Here is a 12159-nt window from a genome sequence, read left to right on the forward strand (position 1 = left end):
TTTTTACGATACGGTAGTCAATCTTCCCGAATGCTGTGTTCAGTGCATTGCGATCGATAGGGCGGCAGACACGGCTTCCTATGGATAAATGATTAAGCCTATTGTGGTCTCCCAAAATATACTCGACGGTACATGGGAGCACAAGTCCGTACTGGCACTTATCGTCTCAAAGTGGAGGAATCACCCAACCATCAGTGAGAACAACAGTTACCAGGTTTTACGACGCTGGAATAGGTCTCTAGCCTAGACTTCTAAATGTTGTGCGTTAGGTTCCAAAGCGTTGTTAGATTCATTGAATTTATATTATAGTTTATCTTGTTTATGAAGTTTGCCTTTCAGGTTCACCGTGAGATGTAGTATAATTCCTAAAATGCAATCTAAGATGATAAACAATCTTTTTATCTTCTTTGTGCAATGAAAATCATAGCTACTAAGGAAAGAAAGACAGAATTCTTTCACAAAGAGCAAAGAGCACACTCTAAATGCACTTTCCTAAATCAAACCAATGAGACTGTCTAAATGCAAATTCACATGCATGTATTTGTTTTCGACTTTCTTAGTATATGAATGATAAAAAAAAAGTTGATGCACAAATCTGAATTTCTTTTCAAGTGACAATTATCAACAAGTTTCTTTTTGAAATAAAAAATAGAGGCAATCACAACACCTTACAATTTTGAAATGAATACTTGTTTTTGACACTAGAAAAATTACAAATTCAGACCAAAAACAATAGTAACAGGATAACCGACTATCAACAGCAATCAAACTCTTTCCTATGATTGAAAACGACACTTGCGACACTTTCAAATCAAAGGACGACAGTGCGATTATGTTACTTTTTGAAAGGAGAACTGAAAATGACTCAACAAACACACAAAAACATTTACAGTTGTTTTGTACAAAGGAGGCGGAATAACAACAAGGAAAAGGGGTTTCAAACAGAGATATACTAATCACAGGCAGCAAAATTCATGAATAGAACTGGAAAGAATGAATCACAGAAACGAAAACTGAACAATGCCTAGCCTGATCAGTGCATCTGTAACACAGGGAATTTGAAATGCAGCGCACCTACTACACTCAGGAAGTGCGCTGAATTTCAGATTCTCAGAACAGTACCTGTGCTGGGCCAGAGACGAGACTTTGCTTGGGTTCCAGGTCATAGTTTGCAGTTCAGTTCATGGGTTTTCGCTGAGCAAAAGATAATCAGTAATGCAACAATCAGGGGTAGATCTAAGGAGGATCTAGGACCTATCACAAGGGCATTCAGAGAGTTTGTGAATCAATTGTTTAAATCATAAACAGATCCCAGAGATTAACTGAAGCGACATTTATCTACTTTGCATTTGCATAGCAAATGCAGTTCGAAAGCTACCTGGCACGACTTCAGACTCCGTCTGTAAGTTTATGAAATAGACAACAAGGAAGATAAACAAAAAAATTAATTCATCCCCAGCGGAGTCGCCATTTTGTTACAGGGAAAAGTGCCTACTCAGAACTGCTTATCCCACTAAGGTGTGATAGCTGCCTTAGAAACAAACAAAGTAAATCTACTTTCGGTTTTCCTTTATGAAGTATAGATAGAGAAGAACAAAGAAGACCAACCTCTGTCTTGCACTAATCTCCTAGTTCGATTCCTCTCTTTCTTGATAGTCCTTCACTACTTGTTCGCTTGCACGCCCAGCTTCACAGAGTACCTATAAGATCATAGTAGCATAGCACTATACAAGAACATGGATCTATAATCATAAACAATCTAGGATCAGATGTAAATTGACCATACAAATGCAGCAAACATAAATGACACAAGAGTATGGAGGAAAACTTGAATAGCTTTTATTGATAAACAAGAAAGAGCCAAGGGGAGTTACAACTAGTTGTTCTGACCCAGCATCATCCTCTCAGCAAGGAAGCCCTTCTTCACCTCATACAAAGCTTAGATCACCCAACAATTTGATGTTTTATCTCAAGAAACCAACAACAATTCCTTACAATATGCAAAATTCCAGCCTCTGGATCTCTGGGATGAGGGATCCATATATAGATATTTGTAAGGGAGATGAGTCAGCTTGTGATTTGATTAGTGTCTTCCCTCTAATAGCCCTTGCTTCCACTTGGAGATTGATGATCTCTTACTCATCCTTGGTCGAATTCTGAGAGGCAAGTGTCACAGGAGAAGTTTCTGGAAGCTTCCATTGCCTCTCCACCTCGCGGAATGACACTGCCATTTGTCATTTCTCGCCCATCGCACCCCATAGAAGGGATTTTTGAAATGCAATGCACCCACACAGTGTATTTAGGTGCGATGCAATGCACTTGGCCTATGGAGTAGCTGAAATGATCCTGTTTTGATCAATTCTGAGCAGTTTTTCATGGAGAACTTCTGGGAGAAGCTGTAATCAGTTGACCTTGTTCCTTTAGGGGTTAGAACAACACTTTTAGGGACTTAGGAGCCCTTGGTTTATGGAAATTTCATGCTTGGGGTTGTAGTGCCCAAAAATGTCTATAACACTGGTCCCTCAGCTGAAGACTATCTTCAAGCTTTTGTAGACTTTGCAGAAAACATGAATATCGAACCAGAAAATGTTTACACGAGATTGTTTGTACAGTCACTTGAAGGAAATGTAAGAATCTGGTTTAGTTAGTTCCCTGTAAATTCCATTAGAAATTGGGAAGAGCTTACAAACATATTTAAAAATCAATGGGGTGTAAAGAAATATCCTATTTACTTTCTAACTGAGTTTGAATAACTTAAAAGAAACTTTGGTGAACCTGTATCAGATTTTATCAAAAGGTTCAATAAAATTTATCATAAGATGCCCCCTGATTGTAAACCCCCTGTAGCAGCAGCTAAGTCTAGGTTTTCTAAAGCCTTTGACTATGATTTTGTTGTAATGCTAAGAGAGATAACTTCAAGAACTCTTGAAGATATGCAAACAAATGCTATAGAGGTGGAAGAAAATAGGGCTACTTCAACTTCCTTGAAAGCTAAAGAGGAAAAGGCCCAAAGAAAACTCAAATCTATTCAAGAGGCCTCTAGTTCCTCTAGTTCTTCTAAGACTAAAACATAAGATTCTAAAATAGATGAAATAACTTCTCATCTTAGAAATATATCTAGTAGAATTTCCAAGATTGAGACTCAACCTAGGATAGTTCAAGAAATAGTTACTAGACCCCAAAATCAAAATCAAGGTCAATATAAAAAGAATCCACAATTACAAATTCTTGAGAGACCTAGTAATGATCAACAGGTTCCCACTCCTTTAGTGATAGATGGCCAACAATCTGATGAAAATACTATGACTATTACTAAAGATATCAATAACATGGATACTTCTTCTAATCAAACAGTTATTATTCCTCTCTCACAACAAAATCAGGTTCAAGAAGATCAAGAATCCTCACATGTTTCTAAATACCATTCTTTGTCTAAACTTTTAATTGTAGAGTTGAACAAGAGATATGATCTTAGGCCTAGACCCAGCCCTGGAAGACCTCCTAAGGAGATTGCAATAATTGAACCTTGTACCAAAGCTACTGAAACTTAGACAACTATTATTCGACCATTAAATCAGTCAACTGATACTGCTCAAAATGATAAAAATGATTTGACTACATATAATGTTGAAAAAGAGTTAGAAGGAGTTAAAATCCCAATTCCACTTTCAGAACTTTCCAAAAACCCTGGGTATAAAAATCAAGTCTCCGAATGGATACAAAACACCTCGGTTGATGCTGAAAGTGATATCATTAGTCTGCAAGATGAAAAAACAGTAGTTGTCTTTGGTCCTAGCTTAGATATGATAGATGAAATAGTGCCCCCTTTCTATGTAACTCTTAAGACAAATGATTCCATGTTATATAATTTTGGAGCATCACATAACGTCATGAAAAAACTATCATGGACCATTTGAAACTTGACATAACTAGATCCTATCATGACTTGTACACCTTGTTGGAAATAATACTGAGAGGGGGGGGTGAATCAGTATTATCACATTAATAAAACTTTTTCATTTCCATAATCAGATTCATATATGCTACTTCCACAACTCCTTATGATTAAGTTAATTAATCTTCAATGAGTGCATTAGAACTTTATCAACCATATTATCAGTTAACGAATGCAGTAACATAGAATAGATCATCACACATAAGGCACACACATGAACACCATGATATAAGGTGGAAACCCAATGCGGGAGAAAACCACCTGCTGCAAGTCATCTCAATCTTCTTTAATAAGAAAATCCTTTTACAATATTTTGTACTAGTGCAGTCTTATACCAGCACGGGAGCTACAACCCCCTTTTCTCTTGTACTAGCCGATCCATTTACTAGTACACAGGCTTCTACCTGCTACAATGCTCCAAAGATTTCCTTTAGCTCTTGTACTAGCTTTGATACTAGTACGTAGGTGCTGACCTACAATCTTCTCTCCTCCAGGTACCACGTTTCATCAATTTTCAAACTGGATACACTGAAGCACAACACATAATCTGAAAGGCAACATTTCATCCAATTTTCATACTGAACCCAACAACAACTTTGAAGCTCATAATCAAACAACCTTCTGAATCACCTAATCATCAGATTCATACATATACAATGATATTATGAGAGTTATCAACCAGATCTAGTACATCAGATCACATGAAGATAAGTCATTTTAAACCGATCCATTCATCCAACAAAACTGAAGTTAATCATAATCATTCACTCAATTACTGCTGTTATCTGAACATAATATCAGAACCAAACATCACTTCAACAACCCAGATCATAAGAATGATAAGCAGAGATTTTAAGAGAAGTAAGCAGCTTCACCCATGTATTGCCTGCTTACAGTAAGCACCCTGCTCAACTGCTCGCCTGCTTACGTACGCACTCTGCTCAACTGCTCGCCTGCTTACATACGCACCCTGCTCAACTGCTCGCTTGCTTACATACACACTGTATCCATTGAACTGCCTGCGGACCTCCGCACCTGCAACCCTTCTGTGCCTGCGTACCGGCGCACCTGAAACCCTTCGTTCCTGCGTATGTACACACTTTTCTTTCACTGTACCTGCGTACCTCCGGGCATAGATGATTTCAAGACTTTAAGAATAACGCAGACAGTCAGATCTACAGATCTGTTCATGCGCCGAAGAGATCTCAATCCATCAGTAGATTCGCCTTATTTAGATCTAGACATTGCTCTCAAGAGATCATAATATTTCAGATCTAGCTCTCATAAGATGTTCAACCCAAAACATGCTCAAGCCAAATGATCTCCTTTGCTTTATATAGGCAAGCACCTCCTAAAATCATGGATCAATACCACGAGCCAAAACCATAGAAACACAAATACAGTCGGCTAGTTAAACATAAGAAACCCCACGTGTGCTTTTCTTTGCCTTGAAATGTGTGCACTGGGGTACGCACCTCCTGAACGGGATAACTGCGGATATGTATGCACTTTTTGTAACACCGGCCTGCGTGTATGCACCTTATGTAAGGTGTACCTGCGTACCCCTTATTTTCTTCAATATTTGATAGCTGATCATCAATCTCTGCTGCTGACTTGAAGTACTGTGATCTATCACCTGAATGGGTTGCCATCAAGGACAACACTTTAGCCATAAGCCAACAATCTCCCCCTTTGGACTTGATGGCAAAGCTTACTAAGAACTTGCCATTTGATTCCTTTGAGCTGTCCTGCATCTATTTATTATGTCACATTTGATATCTCTTTTGTAGATTCATCTGAATGTATATAAGTGAGATGATCTTCTATGAGTGGGTTGCCATCAAGTACAACACATGCATCATAATGCCAACACACCTTTTATTCTAAAATGGTGCCCTGCATAGGATTGATTAAGGATTTAGTAGTTACCCTTGCCCAAATTCCAGTGAAAAGTGTAGTGCTCGATATAGTTGTCACAGATATTCCTCCCAAATTTGGAATGCTCCTTTTTAGGTCTTGCTATGCCAAATTAGGGAGAACTCTTCAGATGGATATGTCTTATGCCACTTTTCCATTTTATGGGGGGGAACAACTAAGGTTATATAGAGAGGTAGGACTTGTGCACACTGTTTGCAAAACAGACCAGCCAAGGAACCATCCCATTTATGAAATTGATCAAGATTTTGGTTGCTTTGAACTCTCTTCAAACCAAATACATGAAACTCAAGTTAAAATACAAGATGTAATTGAAAGTCATGTCCCAAATCAAACTGATGTATGGAAACTATTTTTTGATGGTTCTTGTACAAAAGATGGAGTAGGAGTTGTGGTAGTTCTAATTTCACCAAAAAAAAAAAAAATATCACCCAATCATGCAAACTCAACTTCGAAGTTACAAATAATGTGGGTGAATATGAAGATTTTCTTTTGGGACTGCAATATCCAAAAGCTTAAATGTTCAAAACATAAGTGTTTTTACTGATTCAGAACTTATTGTCAAAGCATCGGAAGTACAACAGTCGTTGAAAGAACGAGAAGATCAAATACAAGCACTGCAACTACAATTGCAACAAGCCAACACAAATAATGAGGCACACAAATAGCTTGAAATGTTGCAGGAGGACTTCCAACAAATGTAGATAGGTTATCAAATAAGTTTAGACGGGAAGGGAAAACAGTTACAGGATTTACAAGAGATGCACAAGGACGACCCTAAGCTTACAGAGTTTATTTCAGAATCTATTTCCTTGAATGAACAATTACTGCAGCAGCAAGAAGTGTTGGGCCAAAAGATATCACAGTGGAATTATTATTGCGAAATGAGTGATAAGATCACTAATCAAGTGGTCGACTTACGAAGTGACTATGATCTGATTGATAAACGGGTGACTGAGTACTTGGCTTGGCAGGATGAAGACGAGGGAAAAAGAGCAGGTGCACCAAGGATAAATGAGAACCATAAAGAGCTGCTCTTTAACAAGTGGGACGATCAAATCAGGGAGGCAGAACAAGCGGCAGAAACAGCAGCCATGACAGCAAGCATTCTTATTGACTGTGTAAATGAGAATTTGCACAGAGCAAATTTGATCGCAAAAACCACCCCGGGATATTTACCAAACTAACTACAACGAGAGGCGGAATGGAAACAGAGAGCGCAAGAAGAGGAAAAAGCAATCCAAGCGTTGAATAGGTTAAATTGGGAATGTTACTGGACATACTTGGTAGAGTCGCATAGTCAGTGGATGACTGTGAAGTGTATCATAAATATGGCTGAAAAGATGGTACCAGCTCTCATCGATTCTGTTTTCTCAGCCCAGTTCAAAGCAAAAGTCAGCCAACCGACTCTCCTTAAACCAATGCTGAATATATGCAGTTTTAAAGACCAGATACAAAAGTAGTTTAGTTCTGAATTTAATTTTCACTTTAAATTTTGCTTAGAAAAAGGGCAGTCATTTTAAACCGCATCCTAAATTTTTGTAAATAAGCTATTATTAGATTTAGGAAGTAGTATTTAAACCCTTCTCATGCATTTAGAGAAGTGTCCAGAAATTTATCAAAAACTTGTCCTCAAAACATGCACTTTTTCACCCTCAGAGGAGGTTTTTGTGAATGAATGGATCAAGATTTGTTGATGTTTGCATTTGATATTTGCTACTGATGTTGCACTTCTGTACTCTTAGGGGATGTTAGAGCAAGGAGAGATAAATCATTTTTGCTTGAAGCTTATGAGTAGGACTAGTCATAAATGGTACTTTTATCTCTTGACCATTTCTGCTTATATGTTAAAGTGATATACAATTTTTAGTTGTTTATGTATTATTACATGAATGCTTGAGTTATCATTTGGCACTTTTGTACGGTGATAGCTATTTATTTATGCCTAATGTATGAATAGCTCATTATGCGATATGCTATTCACAACTATTTCATCTAACTTTTTATGCAAAGTGGTTCATCTTGATTGATTTCCTTTCTTATAATCGCTGAATGATCTTTATTACCAGTTGTTATTTGAAATCTCTTTAGATCGCATAATAGAAGAATTACATCCCGGGTTAGTATAGATTTAGATGTGCTGTTTATTATATTACAAAAGTATAGAATTAGATTAAAGTTTGAATTAGAATAGCTTAGACAGGAACTGTTAGATCAACAACATCAAATTCCACACACACACTCATAGATTGGGAAACTGGTCCCATTATCCCCAGTCGGACCCGCTATACCAAAGGGATAAGGAGCTGCCAACCAAGGTCCGGACCAGGCGGGTATCCCCCTTGTTGTCGACCTGATTTTCGGGGCTTCAACATATTTGGCGCTAGAAGGAGGGCTTGAAAATGTTGTCTGTTGGGGTTTGTTTTCAATTGTAACATTCGAATTAGGATGGCTTCTCTTAAACTTCCCATTTGTAGTTGTATCCATGTTCGTGCCTCTTCCAACACTCCACCCGAAGTGGTAAGTCTCTTGTTTCAGGTAAAATTCAATGGTAAGAGAAATTATTCTGCTTTTAATCATGCCCTTCAATTTATTCAAAATGTTTCAAATTCAAATTTTCAAGGAATTGATGAAGGCATTTTATGCAGAATTTTTACTCTCACATTTGTAGCAGAAGCTAGAAACTGGTGTAGAACCCTCCCAGTTGCCTCAATTCAGAGCTGGGACCAATTTGTCACGACTTTCATTTGTAAATTTGATTTCTATGATTACGATTATGTATATGATGAAATTGAATATCTACGCAAAGAAAATGAGTCTGTTAGAGATTTTAATATTCGATTTCATCTTAATTGTTTGAAATATGATGTTGAGAATGAACTCATGAATGAAGAATCATTAGATTGTGTTGATCATAATTATTCTCTGCCTCCTATCCCCGATCCAGTAGAAATTAGTCCAAGCTTTGTTCCATTTTCTTCTAATGTAAATGAGAAATCCAATTTGGATGTGCGAATAAGTCATGATGAAGAAACTTCCCAAAGCTTAGGGGACATGTCTGATCCAATACAAGAAGACAAAAGTGGCAATGTTGGAAGAAAGCCCGCCTTGGAATCGGAAAGCAACTTTGAGACAAAGTCAAATAATATGATCGCAACTCGACAAATGCAAATGCCAAGGTTAGAACAACAAAGTAATCCTCTTTCAAAAAACATGAGCACACAAAGGTATGATCTAAAACCTGAAATCTATGGTGAATGTAATGTACAAGAGTTTTCACAGGGAGATATTTTTAAATCCATTATTTTAGAGTCACATTTTTCTCTTTATCCTGATATTTTTAATGATGATAATTCCCCCCCCCCCAGTATTAACGATATCTCAGAAAGTACAGAGGATCATCCAAATGAATCACCATTAGGTTTTCAAGATAAAGAAGCAGCTATAGAACACCCTTTTGTCATTTACAAACATGAATGGCTTGACCCTCCTTGTTTGAATATACTGGATGAAAAAGAGCAATCTAGGGAATCTTGTGAAGTCATTTATGATAGCTACTTTGATGTTGAAGATGTTGATTTATCTCAAGTGAATCATCAGAAATCTGAGAATGAGAGATATTCTAATTCAAGAATTATTTCAGCCGATCCTCATTCCAAAGTAGCAGATCATTTGCATGATTTCACTACCCAAGAGAGTATTCCAATCTATGATTCATATCATGAACAAACCTTCACGCCTGTTCCCAATCATAATTTGTTTTCTAATTCGCAAGATGGAATTCGAAATTACTCGAATCCCATACTTCTGGCCAATCCTTGTGAAAGAGAAAATATTTCAAATCAATCCCAGTTGTGCTATAATATTACTTGTACAGATAGTCATTGCATTCTTTTTCGCTTGCACTCATTTTGTATAAAACCGGATTTTGCTTTAAATTTTAATTTTCAGACTCTTGATAGATTACTATGGCATACTGAGCACCTTACCGACAAACATTTGAGTGATGTTTTACCATTTTGGAAAATTGAATTTTGTCAAAGGAATGTAGAACTTTTTCAATTTCAATTCCAATCAATATCAGTTTTTCTTGAAAAACTTCTATCTTATCCAAAACAGCATCAACAAAATAGGGTATTTTTGGAGAATTGTCAACAATTCAAGTTAATTGATAATTGTCTTTTGAGAAATTTCCATCCATTCTTCATTGATTCATTCAGAGAGATATATTTGGAAACTTTCCTTTCATTAGAAATTGTCAAAGGCCTAACTTTCACACATAATAGAATACAGGCTATTAAATCCAAAAACTCATATTCACAACCCAGCCTGTCATCTTTCCTATTGAACGATTACCAATCCATAATGAAAACTCATCCTAATTTTTATGATCCGATAGGTATCCAATTGGAAAGAAAATTTCATAAGAAGGAGATTTCAGGCAGAATTCTTACCACAGTTACACTTTCTAATTTCACATTTAATGTTTTCAGTCCAGTAAAAAATTTATTCCTAATACTGATATTTGAAATGTATACACATGTAGGAATAAAAATGGAAAGATGGTTACACTGGAAATATCATTATACCTAGTCGATTTTCTGTGTATAGTTAAAATAGGAGTAGAATTAATTTAGCTAGGTTGTTAGGTGGATAGTTTATTTTTAACAGTTGGCAGGCAAAATAAGAGAAGTAATTATCCATATCATGTAAATAATCCAAGGGAATAGTTACCTCTCATTTCCTTAAATATGTTTTTCTATAATAAAATCTGTTGTCGTTAACAGCATTTGACATTTACTAAAAGACGCCAATTCTCTTTCAGATTTTGAACTTTTCGCTTGTATAAATAGCAAACCTTTTGGAAAGCTGATCTTTATTATTGATAGATACAGTTAAAGACTCTAGCCTAGATATGATCCTAGTTTCAACTTCAAAAATTTTGATGTAAGCAACCTTTAGTGAAGAAATTGTTTTATCTCAGTACAATGAAAGGTATTAATAACAAAATAAAGATTCTCTGTAGAACAGCTGTTTCCAAAAAACTCTATTATTGTTGTCCAGAGCTATCTTAAGGAAACAATGACTTCCTCCCTGCTAAGGAAATCACAACTTTCAGAGGAATAACCCAAGGATACACTTTATCTTGAAGAATAAGAGGTCTCATCACAAGCCGACTTATCATTATCACAAATATTATAACTTGCTGACTTTGCCAATATTGTACACCACAACAGGGAAATGCCTCAAGATTGCTGCAATCAAAAGACAAGGGGTCTCATCACGAGCCAGCTTGTTTAGCAAAGTTATAAATCAGGTGAATGAATATGTCATAATTTGGCTACCAAACCAAGACATTGTTCTTTAAAGAATAAAAAAGAAAATTTAAGCAATAAGTGTGGATATCGATTTCTCTTTGAAATTTGTAGGTCACCTTAAGTAGGATACAAGATCATTGCTGGGTAACAAGTAACCCTGTCGAGGCTATAAATGCCTGATGGCAGCAAAGGCTCTACCTACGATAAATGAGCATATTTAAAACTAGTTTACAGAGGAATCTTTGTTTTATCTTTACAAGACCAAGTAATGGCTGATGTAAATACAAGGACTACCCTGAGGAAGCAAATAGTCAAAGTAGAAAAAGGTTGAAACAAAATATCATTGACAGTTTAGAGCATAATGTACTTTATCTTTCCATAATAAAGTTTAATTTTCTAAAAAAGTTCTTGTTTTGGAAGTTTGAAAAATTCAATAGAAAAACAGAGATAACTAGTTCTTCCAAGTGAATCGCCAATTGTTGTGACCAGCAACAACCCCTCCCCCCTTTTCATTTAAGTGTCATCCGAAATACTAAATGTGTGGGGACCCTTAGTTAAAATTTAGGAAAAGCAAGAGTAGTGCTTAAATTCCTTTTCCGCAAAATAAAGTTACCATCGTAAGCTTAGGAAACTCCTTGGAATACTTAAAACCTAAGTCTATGATAAGGGAAAAATCTTTAAAAAATCGCATCGTAAAACGGTAGTAGAACGCCACCATTCAAGTGCAATCCTGGCATGTGCGAGATTGTGGTATTGAACAACTATCGCATCGCAATAAGAAAAAATTATAAGAAAAACTTCAAGATTTACCGATTTGCGATAACACCGATCGCAAGATCGCATATCGCAGGAAACAGGTTAACGAAATTTGTCATACATAAAACTTCTGCGATCTGCGATATTGCGATATCACGATAAGGCGATAGTTGCGATGTTAGGCCAGATCAATGT

Source organism: Pinus tabuliformis, chromosome 5_2, assembly GCF_031772625.1.
Source record: "Pinus tabuliformis cultivar Carrire ecotype Pingquan chromosome 5_2, CPIR1, whole genome shotgun sequence".
NCBI lineage: Eukaryota > Viridiplantae > Streptophyta > Pinopsida > Pinales > Pinaceae > Pinus > Pinus tabuliformis.